We start from the raw sequence: 16,822 nt of genomic DNA on the forward strand, positions 1-16,822 counted from the left end.
AGTGTCTCAAGTTTATTTTACCCAGGAATGACCCCTCAATCCCATATAACATCATGAAACTAAGATTGGAACATCACAGTAGCAAGAATTTATTCTGATGCAAATTGTCAACCCATATAACATCTGATAAGAAACTACTCTCAAAAGTAATACTACTTGATATTTTATCCTGTTAATTCTGTTAGCCAGATGCCTGAATTGCTATGCCATACACATCTTTCTTCAAAAAAGTATGCATGGATAACTGCTAAGGGAAGTAACCTGTCAGCTCTGAAGAAAATGTCCTACATTCATAAAAATTTTAGTCATTCAAAAGTTAAATGCTAGATTATTTTAAAAGGAAAAACACACACAAATATAAGGCTCAGACTATAACAAAAAGTAAAGGTAAACAAAAATCCAACAAAAAGATGCTATGGAAGGCTTACACTTTGAAAACCAAATAATTTTCATGATTTTACAAGACAAACTATCAACTACTTCCCCTAAGGTCAAGAAACATATTTATTTAATTTTGTTCAAGTCAAAGTTGCAGATTAAATCTCTCCATATTTCAGCAATGCAAATAGGCAGTTTCCCCACATGGGTTGATCCTCTATTTTGTACTTAACTAAGGAACATTTATCTTTTTTTAAGAAATATATTTTATTGATTTTTTACAGAGAGGAAGGGAGAGGGATAGAGTTAGAAACATCAATGAGAAACATCCATCAGCTGCCTCCTACACACCCCCTACTGGGGATGTGCCCGCAACCAAGGTACATGCCCTTGACTGAAATCAAACCTGGGACCCTTCAGTCCGCATGCCAACGCTCTATCCACCGAGCCAAACCAGCCAGGGCAGGAACATTTATCTTTAAGAATCAAAATGAATCATTGCTGCAATGTTCATATACACATGTGAATGTTCATATAAAAAAATGCCAAAACAGGGTTTATTATAGTAGCATGAGTGTTTCAAAGGAAAAAAAAAAAAGATTTTCCAGAGTTTCTATAATTTTACATCACTTTTATAATTGGAAAAAGCAATGGACCTATCAAGCCATCCCTCCTATCCTTTTTCTTCTTCTAGGATTTTAATTAGTCCTACCTGCATTTCGAGCAAGAGCTCTGAAATCATGCCAGGCTTCAGTCTCAGTTCTGACACTTACTGAGGCCTTGGGAAAATTAATTAAATTCTATATGCCTCAGTTTCCACATCTGTATAATGGGAACACTGGAAAGTACCTACTTCATGGAGTTGGTGTGAGAATTGAGATAATCTACAAAAACTACTTAAGAAAGATCCTGAATCACAGAATTCACTCAATAAATATTAACACTTATTATGTCATATTATATGTTTTAGATCACTGCTGATAAGTTTGACTAGAAACTTAGCTGAAAGTTCTTCAAAGTAGTCATAGTGGCCAAAACCCACAGAATACTGCTTTGATATCTTACCCACCACAGAGATCACTTCCTGAGCGGTCTGAAAATTATTACCAACATGTCACAACAGGAAATGGAAAGCCTACCACCAACATGACCTGGAAAAGAGCCAATTTACTAACAAGATCATAACCTCAGCGACTCTGTTTCCTCTGAACTATATGTATGCAAAACCTGGTCAAATATTTACATTCCTAATGAGTAACATGATTGAAAACACAAGTAACGATCTACGTACTAAACATTCATCTTCTTAAAATCATTTGACCCTTTTTTCAAACAAAGAATCAAAGTCTTTCGAATTATTAGACATAGACATGTGGGGATCACATAAGGAATACAAATGTAGAATCACTGGGAAAAAAAATGATATTGTATGTAAGCTATGCCATAAAAAAAAAAAGTCTTTGAAGAGTGTGGGAGGTAGAATGTGGGAGTGGAATGAAATTTGTCATATATTCTGCCAACCATGGCTGTTTCTATTAACCAGAGGTTATAACAGCATACTCAATCTGAGAAATTCTCTGTAGGTCATACCTGTTTTTCTAGCCATTCTATGCAATCAGCAGCTTTTACGATGAAAGTCAACAATATATACATTAGCATTTTAACTCCTTTATGTACTCTTGAGCTACACAGTATTTTCTAGTTACTCACAAAGGCACATAAAACTGACATCAGTTAAATTACTCACATGAAGACCTCATCAAGAAACAAATCTGCTACATTATCTTTTGGAGATGAAAAGAAAAGCCTTTCCGGGAAGATTCAACAATCAATGACACAAGCCACAATGATGGTGCAGTAACTGAATTGCATAGAAAGTTTATAGTTCACAAAATTGAACTTTTGAATTCAAAAAAAAAAGAAAAAAAGAAATGGTATGGTCACTGTTGATTCAATTCTAACAAATACGCATAGTGTGTATGTATATTACCTTCTATGTGCTCCAGTTTTAAAATGCTATACAAATAAAGCATATGCAAAATTAATTTGAGAGTCTCAAGAAGCTTCTGGTCCAAGTTTAAGATCAAAACGCCAACGTTTTATATATACACACAAACTGCGTCTTGACATACATATAAACCTCAACTAAAAAGAAAAATAAACCGATATTTACTTTAAATGTGCGCAAATTTAGCGAAAGTAAATCCCACTCTCTGAGTTCCAATTTCAACTTTTCCTGGAAACTACTTCCATTCTATTCAAAAATCCTTTGACGTTTCCTGGACAAAACAGGTGAAATCTTACAGACTGTTCGAGGGTACACATCTAATTAGGGTGGATTTAACATTATGCAGGTAAATCTATTATACGATAATCCAAGATGACAGCCCTGGTGTCCAAGTTGACCCAAAACCCGTGAACAGGGCAGTTCACAAATGTTCACTCACAGAATGCAACTCACCTTGCAGCTCAGAGGCATAGCAAAACCGGTGGCCGTTTCCTGCGCTGCCTTAGGATTCTGCATCTGTTTCCAACCGAAAACCTAGCTAAACCCTGGGAGCTCCGCCTGGTGAAGCTTAACACAACCCAAACGACCGCAATTGAAGACACCTGGCCTTTTCTACGGACGAGGCTACGGAAATTCTGCCAGGGGGGACTTTTATCTGGGTCCTCCTTCCAACACGGGAACAGCAATAAGTTAAACCCGCTTGCTTTGGGCCCTAGAGTCAACCTGTTTCTCTACCCACAATTAGAAATAAAAATCTCCAGCATCACTTCCCTCTTAAGAGACTCCCACTACACCCAATGGTCTAACTCGGGAACGAAGTAGAATGGCTTTCAATCCACCACACCCTCCTTCCTCCACACGCGGTCCCGGACGAATGTTGACTACGGAAAAGCAGCTGCAGGCTGCGGACCAGACAGTCCGCGACCCACGGAAGGGGAAGAAAAGCAGCAGGAATCCGGAGCGCCCGACAGGTGCGTCGACGCGTGACGTCACCGCGTCGACGTGAACGGCCGTTCAGCGTCCGGCCGCCCCAACAGCTCCTCCTCCTGCCACGGTCGTAGCCGCGTCGGCGCCTATTGGGCAATGAGGGAGTAGTGGGCGGGGCGAGGAGGGGAGGGGCGGGGCGCCGGGAGACGGGGCGGGCGAGCTGGCGGGCACTGCGGGGCCGCGCAGGGTGTGAAGCCCTTCCTGCGCGTCACTCTGACGTTGCTGTTTGCCCCGCTGCTGACCTCGGGGAAGGATGGAGGCGGTCGCCGGAGAAGCCGTCTCCGAAGGCCGCAGACGGGCGCCTGCCCCCGCGTCCTCGCGAAGCTCCGCTCCCACGCCGGCGACGTGCCCCGGAGCTGCGCGTGATGCGCCGGCGAACGTCGGTCCCAGAACTGAAAAGCAAAAGCCGCCGCGGACAAGCGCTTAATTCGCACTTAGATCGAGCGACATATGTAGGGCCTTGGAATGGAGACCAGCAGCCCATGCTGCCTGTGCGTGTAGGTCACAGGCAGGGAGTGCAGTGGGGTCGCCTCGCCGGTGATGTGCCTGACATGCATGGAAAGAAAACCGATAGCCCGAATTTAGCCATTATGCGTTTTCAGAAACAGTGCTTGCAAATTACGTATTTCGGAGAAAATAGATAAGAATTATGTTTTCAAGTGTAAATTCAACTTGCACATAACAACTGAATATGATCTTGAAGGGTTTTCATCGTGGGTATGACAGGATCAGTCACCTAGATTCAAAAATTCTGTTTGTGTCATCTATACTTGGGGATATCCCCCCCGCCCCAAGCATGTGAAAGTAGGATGCAGACATTATGCTACCTTAACCCTGTGTACTTTTACATGCATCTGCTAAGACTAACAATGTCTGCAACACAATCAGAATATCATTATCCCCTGTGAAACTAAAGGGCCAAGTTAACCTGCTCCCAACACCCCTAAAATTATAGTGGTTGGGCAGGCATAAGGTAATAGTTGTAGGCATTCCAGTTCAAAAAGTAGTAGAAAGGAAGGTGGAGTCACTGTTCTCAAATGCACTGTCACCTGCCACAGGTGATGAAAATGGGCCCCTTTCTTCCCCATTATAGGAAGTGGTTTGGGGGTGAGGGGTGTTTGGGGGGGGGGGGGCGCAGGGGTTGAGAAAAGGAATCTCCTTTGTGCTACCCTCACCCAAGAGGGTTTTTATGCCATAAGAGGCTTGAGCACTCGCTTTTTCAGCTCATCTGTTTCCACTCGCTGATAACCTCGCAGATTCAGGTCACTCCATTCACGTTCACTTTCTGATTCAGGACCACCACCAACCCATAAATCCGGTATTTCTCAGTGTAACTTTATTTCAGAACCCCCTTTGCCCTTCCCTGTCACTAGCCTCACATAAAATACAGGGGTTTACGCAGCAGGTTTCCCTAACTCTGAATCTCAGGTTAGGCCACTGAAACAAGCTGGCAAAACACACCCAAAGTTCTTGCTACTAATCCTGGAACAACGAGGTCGAGTCATCCAGTGTGTACAGTAATCAGAGGGCCTTTCAAGTGGCCTTTCCAGGATCAAAATATTCAGCTTCTTGCAATTAAAACAAACTATACCCGCTATGATAAATAGTCTAAAAACTGTTAATCTAATTTATTTGGAAAGCCTAAAGATTAAAAGGCCTTCTAAGGACATATCTTAGAACCTGCCAAAATTAGGGATTCTGTTTCTTGTTGCCAGGAAAATGTACACTCAAAGAGAGACATTCTTTTGAGTGTAAAGCTTTGAAAATTATAGGATACCAGGTAAAAGAATTTTATTTTTTTTTTAAATCTTGTATTGCCCTGGCCGGTGTGGCTCAGTTGGTTGAGCTAGTTACGTGCACCGGAAGGTTGCCAATTCCATTCCCAGTCAAGCCACATGCTCAGGTTGGGTACCTATGGGAGGCAACCGAATTATGTTTATCTCTCCCTCTCCCTCTCTACAATCAAAATTTTTAAAAAATAATTTTTTATAACATACAGTGCTGAGTAATACCCAGATATTACCTGCTTCATGTTTTTTGAGAAATTACCTCCATGCATTGAGACCCTTCATATATACTACCAGATCTCGAGCTATCCTAGAAGTCATGGAAAGAAAGGCTAAAACATCATGAGAAGCAAAGAGAAAGAAAATACACGACAGGGTACAAATGAGATGGAAAGATTTGAATTGAAACCTGTGATTATGCAATGTTCATATGTCCTGTCTCTCTTGTTGGCACATTAGCCTTCCTGTTGATGCAATTGTAATTGGACCAGAGTTGGGGTTTGAGCAAGGGACCAAGGAGGTGCCAATGACACACTCTGACTCTATTGGAGAGATTCAGGGCAAGAATATCTGGCCACAGATGTAGCTTGCCAAGTAACCTGTTGAGCAAGTGCAGGTTTTGCACTTCTTGAGCAAGGTGTGTGGGACACATTATGATTGTCACCACTGAGTGGCAGAACTAAGGCCTGTGAATGTTGAATGTCCCATGAATATTTAGTTTAATTATATTCCTTAATTATATATTAAGGAATATATAATGTTTAATGAATATTAGTGCCTCTTGTATGTTTAGTGCCTCAAGAATATTAGGCATCTCTTAGTCATTTCAGCATTTTCTATGTTCACAAGTATATGCCCTACTAACTTTGTCTACTATGTCTCACAGATATTTAACTTATCCATGCTTAACACATGAGTTTTGTCGATTCTATTTATTTTTTTTCCAGGGAATAATTGAGTATTCTCAAACAATATAGTCCTGGGCTTCAGAGCTGGTATTATGTCCATGGTGATGATGCAGTCAAACTTCTTATGACAGCTTCATTACTTTTATCAAGGTAGATTTAGCAGAGTCGTTGTAATTCCAAGCACAATATTATTTTATTTTACTTGGAAACTGTTGAACAAGTTTCTTAGATTATTTTTTTAAGAAAACAATGTTGAAAAAAGAAGCAAAAACTTTTCTAAACTAAATGGAATTTTTCACAAGAGACTTTACAGACATATATTTTCTTCTCTCACTGCCGATGTATAGCCTAATTTTGGAAAGAGGCACATAGACTCTGAGAATGAGAGACAGTAGTCACAGTCTGTTAATCAATTATTTGTGCTTTCTGTGATCCTTTTATAAATAAATCATAAATCCTTTTATGGTAGTATATTAGTTCCTACATGGGGATTATCTCAAGAATCTTATAAGTGGGCAAGAACAAGTCTACTTATTAGTATACATTTGGATCTGTAATGTTGTGCACTGCCTTATTCCTTCATGAGAACTTGTTTATTTTAAAATCAATTGTTTCTGACATACACAACCATTTTGTCAGGAGTTCTCAACCTTAACTATGCATCAGAACTGTCTAGGGAGCTTCAAAAAACCAAAAACAAACAAAACAAAAAAACCGGAGCATGGGCCCCACTCTCAGAAATTCTGTTTTAATTGTTCCAAGTTTGGGCCTGAGTGAGCATATTTCTAATTACGGTGGGGCCTTGACTTACGAGTTTAATTCATTCCGATACCGAGCTCGTTAAGGAGCTCGTTAACTCAAATTACTCTATCAACTCAATGCAAAAAATCAGCCGAGAGACAGCTGGTATCTCAAAAAACTCCTTGGTCGGGACACTCTTTAAGTCAAGGCCCCACTGTATTCCCAGTTAATGAGCAGGACTCAGTCAGAACCACTACATTAGACATGGGACAATCTAAACAAAGTGCTCTGTGATAGCTTGGTGATAAAACAATAGATTCCATCTGAGGAAGAACTTTCTCTGTAATTCCCCTGGTATTTTTGTTAGAGAATCTGGTGGTGTTAAACCTTCTCTTCAACAGACTTGGATGTTTCAGATAGTAAGGAGTACAGCTAGATCCTTTGAACATTTTCTTATGTGCCCTAATATAAGCACTTCCAGCCGAATCTCATTCCCTCTCAGCAAGTGTTCCAGAAAGGATCCTGTTCATTGGGGTTCTTACAGATCCTTTACTTGGAGGGGGGTGATAAAGAAGGGGTTTCCTAGGGCTGAAATAATACCCAATAAGGAGTTTTTACAGATCCTGCGGTAGGCTTTTCCCACACATTACAAAAATATATACCAGTCAACCTGATCTCCATACTCTGCTCCTGGGACCTTAAAAGGATAGGCATTTGTATTAGTAGCCCATAAATTTAGTGGCTTAAAACAGCAAAAATGCATTCTTTTAGAGATCTTCAGGTTAGATTTCCAACACAAATCTCACTGGCTAAAATCAAGGTGTTGGCAGAGTTGTGTTTCCTTCTAGAAGTCCTAGGGGTGAATCTGTTTCTGTGACTTTTGCAGCTTCTAGAGGCCACATCTTGGCTCATCGCCCCCTTCCTCCATCTTCAAATCAAGTTATAGTGGGTTGAGTTGTGTTTTTTTAAATATATTTTTATTGATTTCAGAGAGGAAGGGAGAGGAAGAGAGAGATAGAAACATTAATGATGAGAGAGAATAATTGATTGGCTGCCTCCTGCACGCCCCCTAGTGGGGATCGAGCCCCCAACCCAGGCATGTGCCCTTGACCAGAATCAAACCCAGGACCCTTTAGTCCATAGGCTGTGCTCTATCCGTTGAGCCAAACCAGCTAGGGCTTGAGTCCTTCTCAGATCCTACCATTTTGAACTCTTACTTTTAAGGACCCTTGTGATTACATTGAACTCACCTGGATAATCCAGAATTATCTCACTATTTTAAGGTCAGTTGATTAGCAACTTTAATTCCCCCCTTGCCATGTACCTAACATATATACAGATTCCAGAGATGGGCTGGGGGCTGGGATATCTTTGAGTGGCCATTATTCTGCCTACTATAAGTTGCATAAATTATCTTTTGACTACAGGTGTTATATGCATTTTTAAAAGCCCTCTGGTCCAGCTGGCTTGGCTCAGTGGTTGAGCTTTGACCTATGAACCAGGAGGTCACAGTTTGATTCCCGTTCAGGGCACATGTTGCGGGCTTGATCCCCAGTGGGGGGTGTGCAGGATTCTTATTCCCTGACCCCAGTCAAGTTGCTGTAAATTTTCTTTGAAGTAAAAAACCTAGAAGTAGGTTTGTTTCCTATAATAGCTAAAAAAAATACGTGAAAAAACAACACAGTTCTACAGAAAATCAGAGAAATGAATAAACCTGTATGTATAGATCTATTTCGTGTGTTTGTGTTTCAGAAAAAGAACTTTGACTTTATTGCTTATGTTTCATACACATTGACAAGAGGGAGTGAAAAGGGATTAAGATGTTCTACCAGGAAAATAGTGATATGGTTCTAGTCTGGAATTTCCTCCTGATTCCGCCAGCATCAGGGGAATAATTGAAAATGACCTTTCCTTGTTCTTTGCCTTTTTCCCTGAGAAAGAATGTGAAATTATATTGAAAAGATTTGTACTCCTGATTACATTTGAAGCCTTTGACGTTGCAAATAATCTTCCAGGTTCATGTGATTCTTTCCTAGAAAACTACTATCTAAATCTCATTGGAACTTGATAGACTCTTAGTCATTTCAACCAAGTACATCCTCAGTTCAGTCTCATGAGGTGGCTCCTTTTTCAGGCTCTGTACAGCTAAGGACTCAATGTTTTACTTTAGTCTTCCTAAAAATAGGTTATGATCTATTTCTCTCTTTAGATAGCTGACTCTTCCATGAGCTCTTGCAGGTGACCCAACCCAGAAAGCGAGAAACTGAAGAACTAATTAGATAACTCCTTTATCTTTGCATATTGAAGTAGGCTTACCTGATTAAGATCCAAGCTACAGTTCAAATCCAAGCTATATATAGCTAATGATTACTTCAAACTACATAAAGTTAGACAGAATGGGCTTTCAGGAATTGGCTTAAAATCGAAGATGTTAGAATGTAGAGAGATAGAGTCCTAAATGTAAAGACACTTTTTTTCTTTGTATGTATTACATGTCTGAAAGAGATATGGATTTTAGAGCATGCATTTTCTCATATTTAAAGTTTAAAGACGTCTTTTCTTCAATCGCAAAAGATTGCTTGTATGTCAGGATAGTTTGATAAAATACATACACCTACACAAACATGTGGTCTTTTAATAACTTCACAAAGGGAAAATATCAATTGTAAATCTACCACTAACTATTTGCTTAAATTTGTTATCCTCTAATTTGTTTAATCTTGCTGCCTGCTTTCTGGAAAGAAGGAATAACAATACCTATATGTTTTGAATATGCCCATCCATGTAATTTGCATAGTGTTCAATCCATTGTGAATAAAGAACAATATATTTCTGTAAAATCTCTAGTAGAACACATTAATTATATTTATAGCTAGTCCCTTTCCACTTGTGATAGTATAAAGCACTATTAATAAAGATTTAAGGAATTTTTATTTATTTTCTACCAGAAAAGAGGCCCACAAGTATAACTTTAACCATCTTTAATATATAAGAATATAAATAATTATTAAAATTTTTAAAATTATTTTAGTGTTGGCATTTCTTTTTCAGAATGGAAAATATTGTTATAGTATTTCTTGATTATAAAAACACACTTTTTCTTTTTTTTAAAGAATTTATTTTAGAGAGAGGGAGGGAGAGTGAAAAACATCAATCAGTTGCTTCCCATATTATTCCCCGATAGGGGATCAAACCCACCACCTTTCAGTGTATGGGACAGTGCTCCAACCAACTGAGCCACACTAGTCAGGGCACTTTTTCTTTTTTTAATTGACAAAGTGATAAATGAAAGAGAAATCCATTAGTAGATAAAAATACAAATAGTGAACTTAATATATGATAAAGTTTACATTTCAAATTAGTGGAAAAGGAAATCACATATAATAAATGGTTCTTGCATAACTAGCTTTTTTCCCCATAAGAATACAAAGCTAGTTTCTCTATGTTAATCATATACAAAAATAAATTTCATATGCATTGAACTTATCGAACAAAAGACAAGAATATTAAGATTGTTTATATGCCTTTGAGGGTGAAAGAATATTTTCTTGGCAAAATGAGAAACCAAAAAAAAAAAAAAAAAGAGAGAGAGAGAGAGAGAGAGAGAGCCAGGTTTGATCAAATACAAATGTACAAATTTTTATATGGCCAAAGATACCATAAGAAATATCCAAATGTTAGTGAGAGACTGTCAGAAGATATTTGTTCCACAATATGACAAAGGATTCATTTCTATATTTTACAAATAGCACCTACAAATTGATTTGTATAAAAGATAAGTAGAAAAGGGGCAAGGGATATAAAAGGCAGACACAGAGGAAAAAATTCCAACTTTTTGCAAAATTAAGAGAGAAACATCCAGTGGTGGTGGAAATAGGCTATTGGGAGTTTGAATTTCTTAAACTTTCAAAAAGTAATCCAGGCTGTAGTAGATAAGTCTACAAATTAGGCCAACATTGATCCCACTCCTTCTTGTTAATCTTGCCTGGCCTTGAACCTTGTTTTCACCAAGAATATGGCAGAAGTGACCCTGGCCTAGCCTTTAAAAAACTGGCACTTTTGCCCTGGCTGGGTGGCTCAGTTGTTGAGAGCGTCATCCCATACACCAAAAGGTTGTAGGTTCAATTTCCAGTCAGGGCACATACCTAGGTTAGGGGTTCGATCCCTGGTAGGGGTGCATGTAGGAGGCAACCATTGATGTTTCTCTCTCACATTCCCATTTCTCTCTCTCTCTCGCTCCAAAAGAAAATTTATATATAAATATATATATATATTTGGCACATATCCTCGAGTGAGGATTTAAAAAAAGACTGGCACCTTCTATTTTTTTCTTTATATGAAGCCAGACTGGCACCTTCTATTTTTTCCTTATGTGAAGCCAGCTTTTATGAAAGAGATATGACTATCCCAAGACCATAATGTGACAACCCAAGCTACCCACGTGGAGAGAGAAAGAGTTGAGGAGTACCAAGGCACCAGACATGTGACTGAATCTTCTCAGGCCATCCAGTTCAGCATAGTTGCCCACTGCATGAAGCTGAGTGAGCAAAACCCTGCCTTATTTCCTGGCCACAAAATTGTGAGGAAATAATAAATCATTGTTGTGGTAGGCCACTAAGTTTTATGGTGGTTTGTTACACAGCAATATATAACCGAAGTACAGGAGTATCTATTCAAGTAAAAGGAAAGAAAGAAAAAGCATACTTTTTGACCCTGCAATACTATTTAATAGATTTTGGTATATCTAAATCATGGAATGTTGATATCCTTAACAAGAATTAGTCGAGCCGAAACCAGTTTGGCTCAGTGGATAGAGCGTCGGACTGCAGACTGAAGGGTCCCAGGTTCGATTCCGGTCAAGGGCATGTACCTGGGTTGCGGGCACATCCCCAGTAGGGGGTGTGCAGGAGGCGGCTGATCGATATTTCTCTCTCATCGATGTTTCTAACTCTATCTCTCTCCCTTCCTCTCTGAAAAAAATCAATAAAATATATTTAAAAAAAAAAAAGAATTAGTTGAGCCCTAACTGGTTTGGCTCAGTGGACAGAGCGTCGGTCTGCAGACTCAAGGGTCCCAGGTTCGATTCCGGTCAAGAGCATGTAACTTGGTTGCGGGCACATAATCAGTGGGGAGTGTGCAGGAGGCAGTTGATCGATGTTTCTCTCTCATCGATGTTGCTAACTCTCTATCCCTCTCCCTTCCTCTCTGTAAAAATCAATAAAATAATATTTTTTAAAAAAGAATTAGTTGAACTCGAGATATTTGTGATACATTGTTAAATAAAATGCAAGTTGCAAAACAATATGTATACTATAATCTCATTTTAAAAGATTAAAACAAATATATGTGAATAAACGCTCTTTTATGTTTTTATGAACTTACAAAAAATATAGATATTTGTAAAACTATTAACATTGGTGTCTTGGAGGAATAAGCACAGGGTGATTTTGGGTAGATAGGCTACAGACCTTATTTTTTTGTACTTGTGCTATTGGATTATTGCAAGCAGCAAAGATATTTTTTGTTGTTTGAAAGAAAAATCCAATAAAATATTTAAATAAAAGGAATCAAAGACATTCAAATATTCTTGTAAAAAGAAAAAAAATATTAAACTTTACGTAAGTATATAAACCAGAAAGGGAAATCATTGGGTAATCCTCTTAATCCAGGTTAGAGTAATTTGCCTTATTGATTCAACAATATATCAAGGGCATCTTTCTGTCAGTAAAAATAGATCCCAATGACCCTTTTTCTTCAATTCTTTTTTCCCCTTTCTCACCCGCCCCCCCCCCCAACCCTTTTTAATGGCTTCAGAATATTCTATTGTTTGAATGTATTATAATTTGTTTAGTCAAGTTCTTATTGTTAGAATTCACATTATTTCTACTTTTTCTGGTTATAAAAAAAATGGTTATTCTCATAATACATCTTCACCTACTTCTTTTAGAAGTGAAGTTGTTGATATACATATTGCTAGCATGCTTTCTACAAAAACTGTAGCAGTTTATAATTCCCACTAACAGTTTATGACAGGAGCAAAAATAATTGTCTAAGGCGATATCTAACCATTCTTCACGAAAACAGCCAAAAGGAATTTGCTAGTTTAGCAATTAGCAAATGTTTTCATGTTGCTTTGCTGTACAAAGGGACGTGGGTAGAACTAGAATTATTGTGCATTCAGTCACCAAAATTCCTACTTACTAACTGGGGTGGAAGGGTTACAGGAGTTTAGCCTAGAAGTGAGAAAATGAGGAAAACAAGTCTTTTGCATGGAGATGAAAGAGTAAGTCAACTGAAGCAGATTTTCTCCAGTTTGCCAGGCTGAATGACTTGCAGTGCCATCTTCTGGCAAAGAAGCCCAAAACTTTCAATTTACTGTACATGCTGGGTGGGAATCAAGTTTGTCTTCTAAGCAGGACTAAATCAAAGACCCACAGGAGAACCCAAAGGTCTTGGTGTTGGTGTGTTGGGAAAGGGATGAAGGGGAAGGATACAGATTTCTTTGAAGTAAAGACCTAAATCATTTGACCTCTGAGGTCTCTGGCAAAATCATAAGTGTCTCCAAGCTAATACAACTTGTGTACAACAGATACACCCTGGAGTTGTACCATCTTTCTTCCGCTTCAAGTTTGTAATTTCCAGTATCTTGAGATAAGTCACTTTAGCTGTAGGAATACCAGGACAACACCCTTATTAGGAAATATGTTTCTATCTTAGAAAGTCCTGCAATGAAGAAAGGTACTTAGACTACCACCCCTTTCAATATACTGACAATGAATTTATACATATTAGATATATAGGTGTAGAATATCCCATTATAACTTAAAAATTTTTTTCGAGGCTTAAAATTACTTTTTTGTTTTAATCATCCAAAATATACTAGAAAAAGGCTTGCTTTTTAAAGCAAAATTACTTTTAAAAATGTGGCATCCCACCCAGCTTGTGTGGCTCAGTGGTTGAGCCTTCACCTATGAACCAGGAGGTCAGTGGGGGCCATGCAGGAGGCAACTGATAATGATTCTCTGTCATCATTGATGTCTCTCTCTCCCCCTTCCTCTCTGAAATCAGTAAAAATATATTTTTTTAAATGGGGCATTTTTATTTATTTATTTTTTATTTTATTTATTTTTTACAGAGAGGAAGGGAGAGTTAGCAACATCGATGAGAGAGAAACATCCATCAGCTGCCTCCTGCACATCTCTTACTGGGGATGTGCCCGCAACCAAGGTACATGCCTTTGGCCGGAATCAAACCGGGGACCTTATAGCCCATGGGCTGACGCTCTATCCACTGAGCCAAACCCGTTAGGGCAAAATGTGGCATTTTTAAATAAATAAAAGTCTTCAGGTTAAAAAATTATTTTTGCAGTGTCTTATGTCTAGGACAGATTTATAGTATGCTTTATTTCAAATCAACTTCTGCCATACTACTTCAAACTACACACTCCTTTTTTCCTTTTCAACTTTCCTGCTGCTCCCTTAACCAGTCCCGCCTGCAGTGCCCTGGCCCCGCCTCGCCCTGGCTCCGCCCCCTCGCCCTGGCTCCGCCCCCTCCCCTCCCCGGCCCCGCCCAAGCCCCTCCGCTCCCCTCGGAGCCCCTCCATGCCGCTCTTTCCCAGCCACCTCCACTGCGCGCTCGCTTCAGCGCGCTGACGTCACACGCCAGCGCCAGTGACGCGCCGACCGCTCCCCCTTCGGCACTCGCTCCAGCGTTGAAGGGGTGTTAGGCTGCAGTCTTCAGCCCGGGGTCCCTAGCACTTTCTGCACACCCCGGAATCTAGCGCGGGCGTGGCGAGGCCGGAGGGCGTGGCCGGCAGGTAGCCTCCCAGTCCCGACGGCCACCGGCCACCCGCTCTGAAGTTGGAGAGGCAGCCTCCGAGGCACTCCCCCTGCTGCCGCCCCGCCGTTTCCAAGGGGCTCAGAAACCAGTTTGTTTCTCGCCCGGGTAGTGTGTACCTGGCTCACAGGGCGTTGCCCGGGTTGGGACCGAGTCCAGCCTGAGCGGTCAGGCCAAGGCTGTTGTCAGGCGTGGGAGTCTCACTGCCCCCTTCATAGTGGGCTGCCAGTGCTGGTTGGAGACTCGGTTTCTCTTTCAGGATGTCATTTTCGAAATGCGGGATGATGCCTCTGCCTCTTTAAGTCCCATAGGAAGATTGCTACACCTAGACTTTTGCTCATAGATCATCACCGTTATCCCTACTAACGGCCTGTGTCGGTGAGGTGAGTTTTACTTGGGGGAAGCAATGAATGGTATGCAAAATGGCAAAATCAGGTTGGAAACGAGGAGACCTTGCGTGGACTTGCTTATGTAGAGATTGCATGGATACCTTAAGTGCGCGGAAAAATAATAACCCTTATCTCTCACTAGAATGTTCATTCTCTAAGGAGCAATATGTATTATTGCAAAGCAATCACTGGACATTGTTTAAACAAAAATCTATTAAAGTAATAGAAATCTTGGTACGGATAAGCAATCATTTACAGGCTGATATGTTGTCTCCAATCTTAAGTTACACATAAATTTAATTAGAAAATGAGTAGCAACTGGTTGGCCTGTAATCTTACGTTTCAATTTCCATGATTTGAAACAATTTCCATATGTAAGGCATTAAAAGTTCTACTTTCAGAGTTCATAACTCATTTCTTACATATATACAGGCCTAATTTTTATTCTCTAAGATCAAGAAGCAGAAAAATTATTGCCATTCTAAGTTACATCAGAAATATTTATGAAGGATTAAAAGTTATATCCAGTGTAAACTAATAGTAGCCTTTCCTTATGATGCAGCAGTATTGTAGAGATGATGGAGGGAAGCCAGATATGGAGAGAAGTCGTCCTTTGTTTCTAGTTTAGGTTTGTCTGGTGTGAGAAGATCCACAGATCTTCATTTAAAATTGCCCATTGTTCTGGGTGAAAGGTAAGGAGCCTATTTTGTGGGAAAACAGGTTTTTGCACAGTAAAAGTCACCATTAGTTAAGTAAGGTTTATGGAACTTGGCCACAGGAGTTCTTCTGAGGTCATTTTAATAATACATTGACGTTGAATTCCAAGTAAATTTTATTCTGTCTAATCTTCCACCTTCTAAGTCATGATCATGACCCCATTTCATGAATGTAAATTATTTACATGTTGGTAGTTTCCACTAGGGAAGCCATTCATTATTGCCTGAATAGACTTACAGGGGAGAAAAACAAATATTTTTTGGGGGGGCGGAAGTCTAGTAGGAATCTTATTTTTGCTTCCTGCGTTTTTGAGTAAGGAAAAATAAGGCGGGGACTTTCCTTACTGAGAAGATAAATTGACCCTCTCCAATAATCCCAAATGGTAATTATTATTTTGGGAGAATTATATGTATGGATTGTAGCTGTGGACAGCACCATAAGGAATCTATTGACATTCCTTTACCCATGTTTCCCTTTAGGACATCCTGTCCACCATATAGCTGAAGTGACTTAATTTTTGAGATGGGGGTGGCTAAAGGTTTTCATCCATATACTCTGACATTTTTCATGTTTGGTGCAAATAACTTTATTATGTCAAACATTGCTTATTTAAGGCTTAAAGAAATTTTTAGTAAAATGTGAGAAAAGATGTCTAATTTGACTAGAGGCAAGATATTTTTGGGGGGCAGGGAAGAGAGCATAGTTGACACACTTGAAAAGAAAAATGATACCATGTAGGAAAATGTTGGATGTCAGGATTAGAAGTTTGGAAATGGAGAACTGTTCAAGGATTTTAACAAGAAAAACTGATTTAGGTAACATTCTTCCTACTTTCTATCAGAAGTTATGATTCTTCGATTTAATGTATTATTTTGAATAGATAATACATTTATATAGTTTAAAAAGTCTTTTCAACTAGTCAGTTCTCTTCCCTGAAGGCAGCCAATATTACCAATTTATTTTGTATCTCTTCAGAGATATTACTTAACCTATACAAGCATCTGTGTGTGTGTGTGTATATACATGTAAGGGTTATATATATAAATATATATATATTTATGCACATACTGT

At 39.5% G+C, this 16,822-nt stretch overlaps 2 protein-coding genes across 3 annotated transcripts in view; one reads left to right on the forward strand and one right to left on the reverse strand.

Annotated features, from left to right (window-relative positions):
- CLCN3 (chloride voltage-gated channel 3) overlaps window positions 1-3,385 on the reverse strand; it is an 88,843-nt gene extending 85,458 nt beyond the window's left edge. For both annotated transcript variants that reach the window (XM_081090935.1, XM_081090933.1), the window contains exon 1: window positions 2,840-3,385. The gene's annotated coding sequence lies outside the window, so the exon portion shown is untranslated. The remainder of the gene's footprint in view (window positions 1-2,839) is intronic.
- An 11,090-nt stretch (window positions 3,386-14,475) lies between these two features.
- NEK1 (NIMA related kinase 1) overlaps window positions 14,476-16,822 on the forward strand; it is a 152,525-nt gene continuing 150,178 nt past the window's right edge. Inside the window, exon 1 of the mRNA XM_081091794.1 lies at window positions 14,476-15,028. The gene's annotated coding sequence lies outside the window, so the exon portion shown is untranslated. The remainder of the gene's footprint in view (window positions 15,029-16,822) is intronic.

The sequence above is a fragment of the Myotis nattereri genome (genome assembly GCF_964212035.1).
Source record: "Myotis nattereri genome assembly, chromosome: 5".
Taxonomy (NCBI): domain Eukaryota; kingdom Metazoa; phylum Chordata; class Mammalia; order Chiroptera; family Vespertilionidae; genus Myotis; species Myotis nattereri.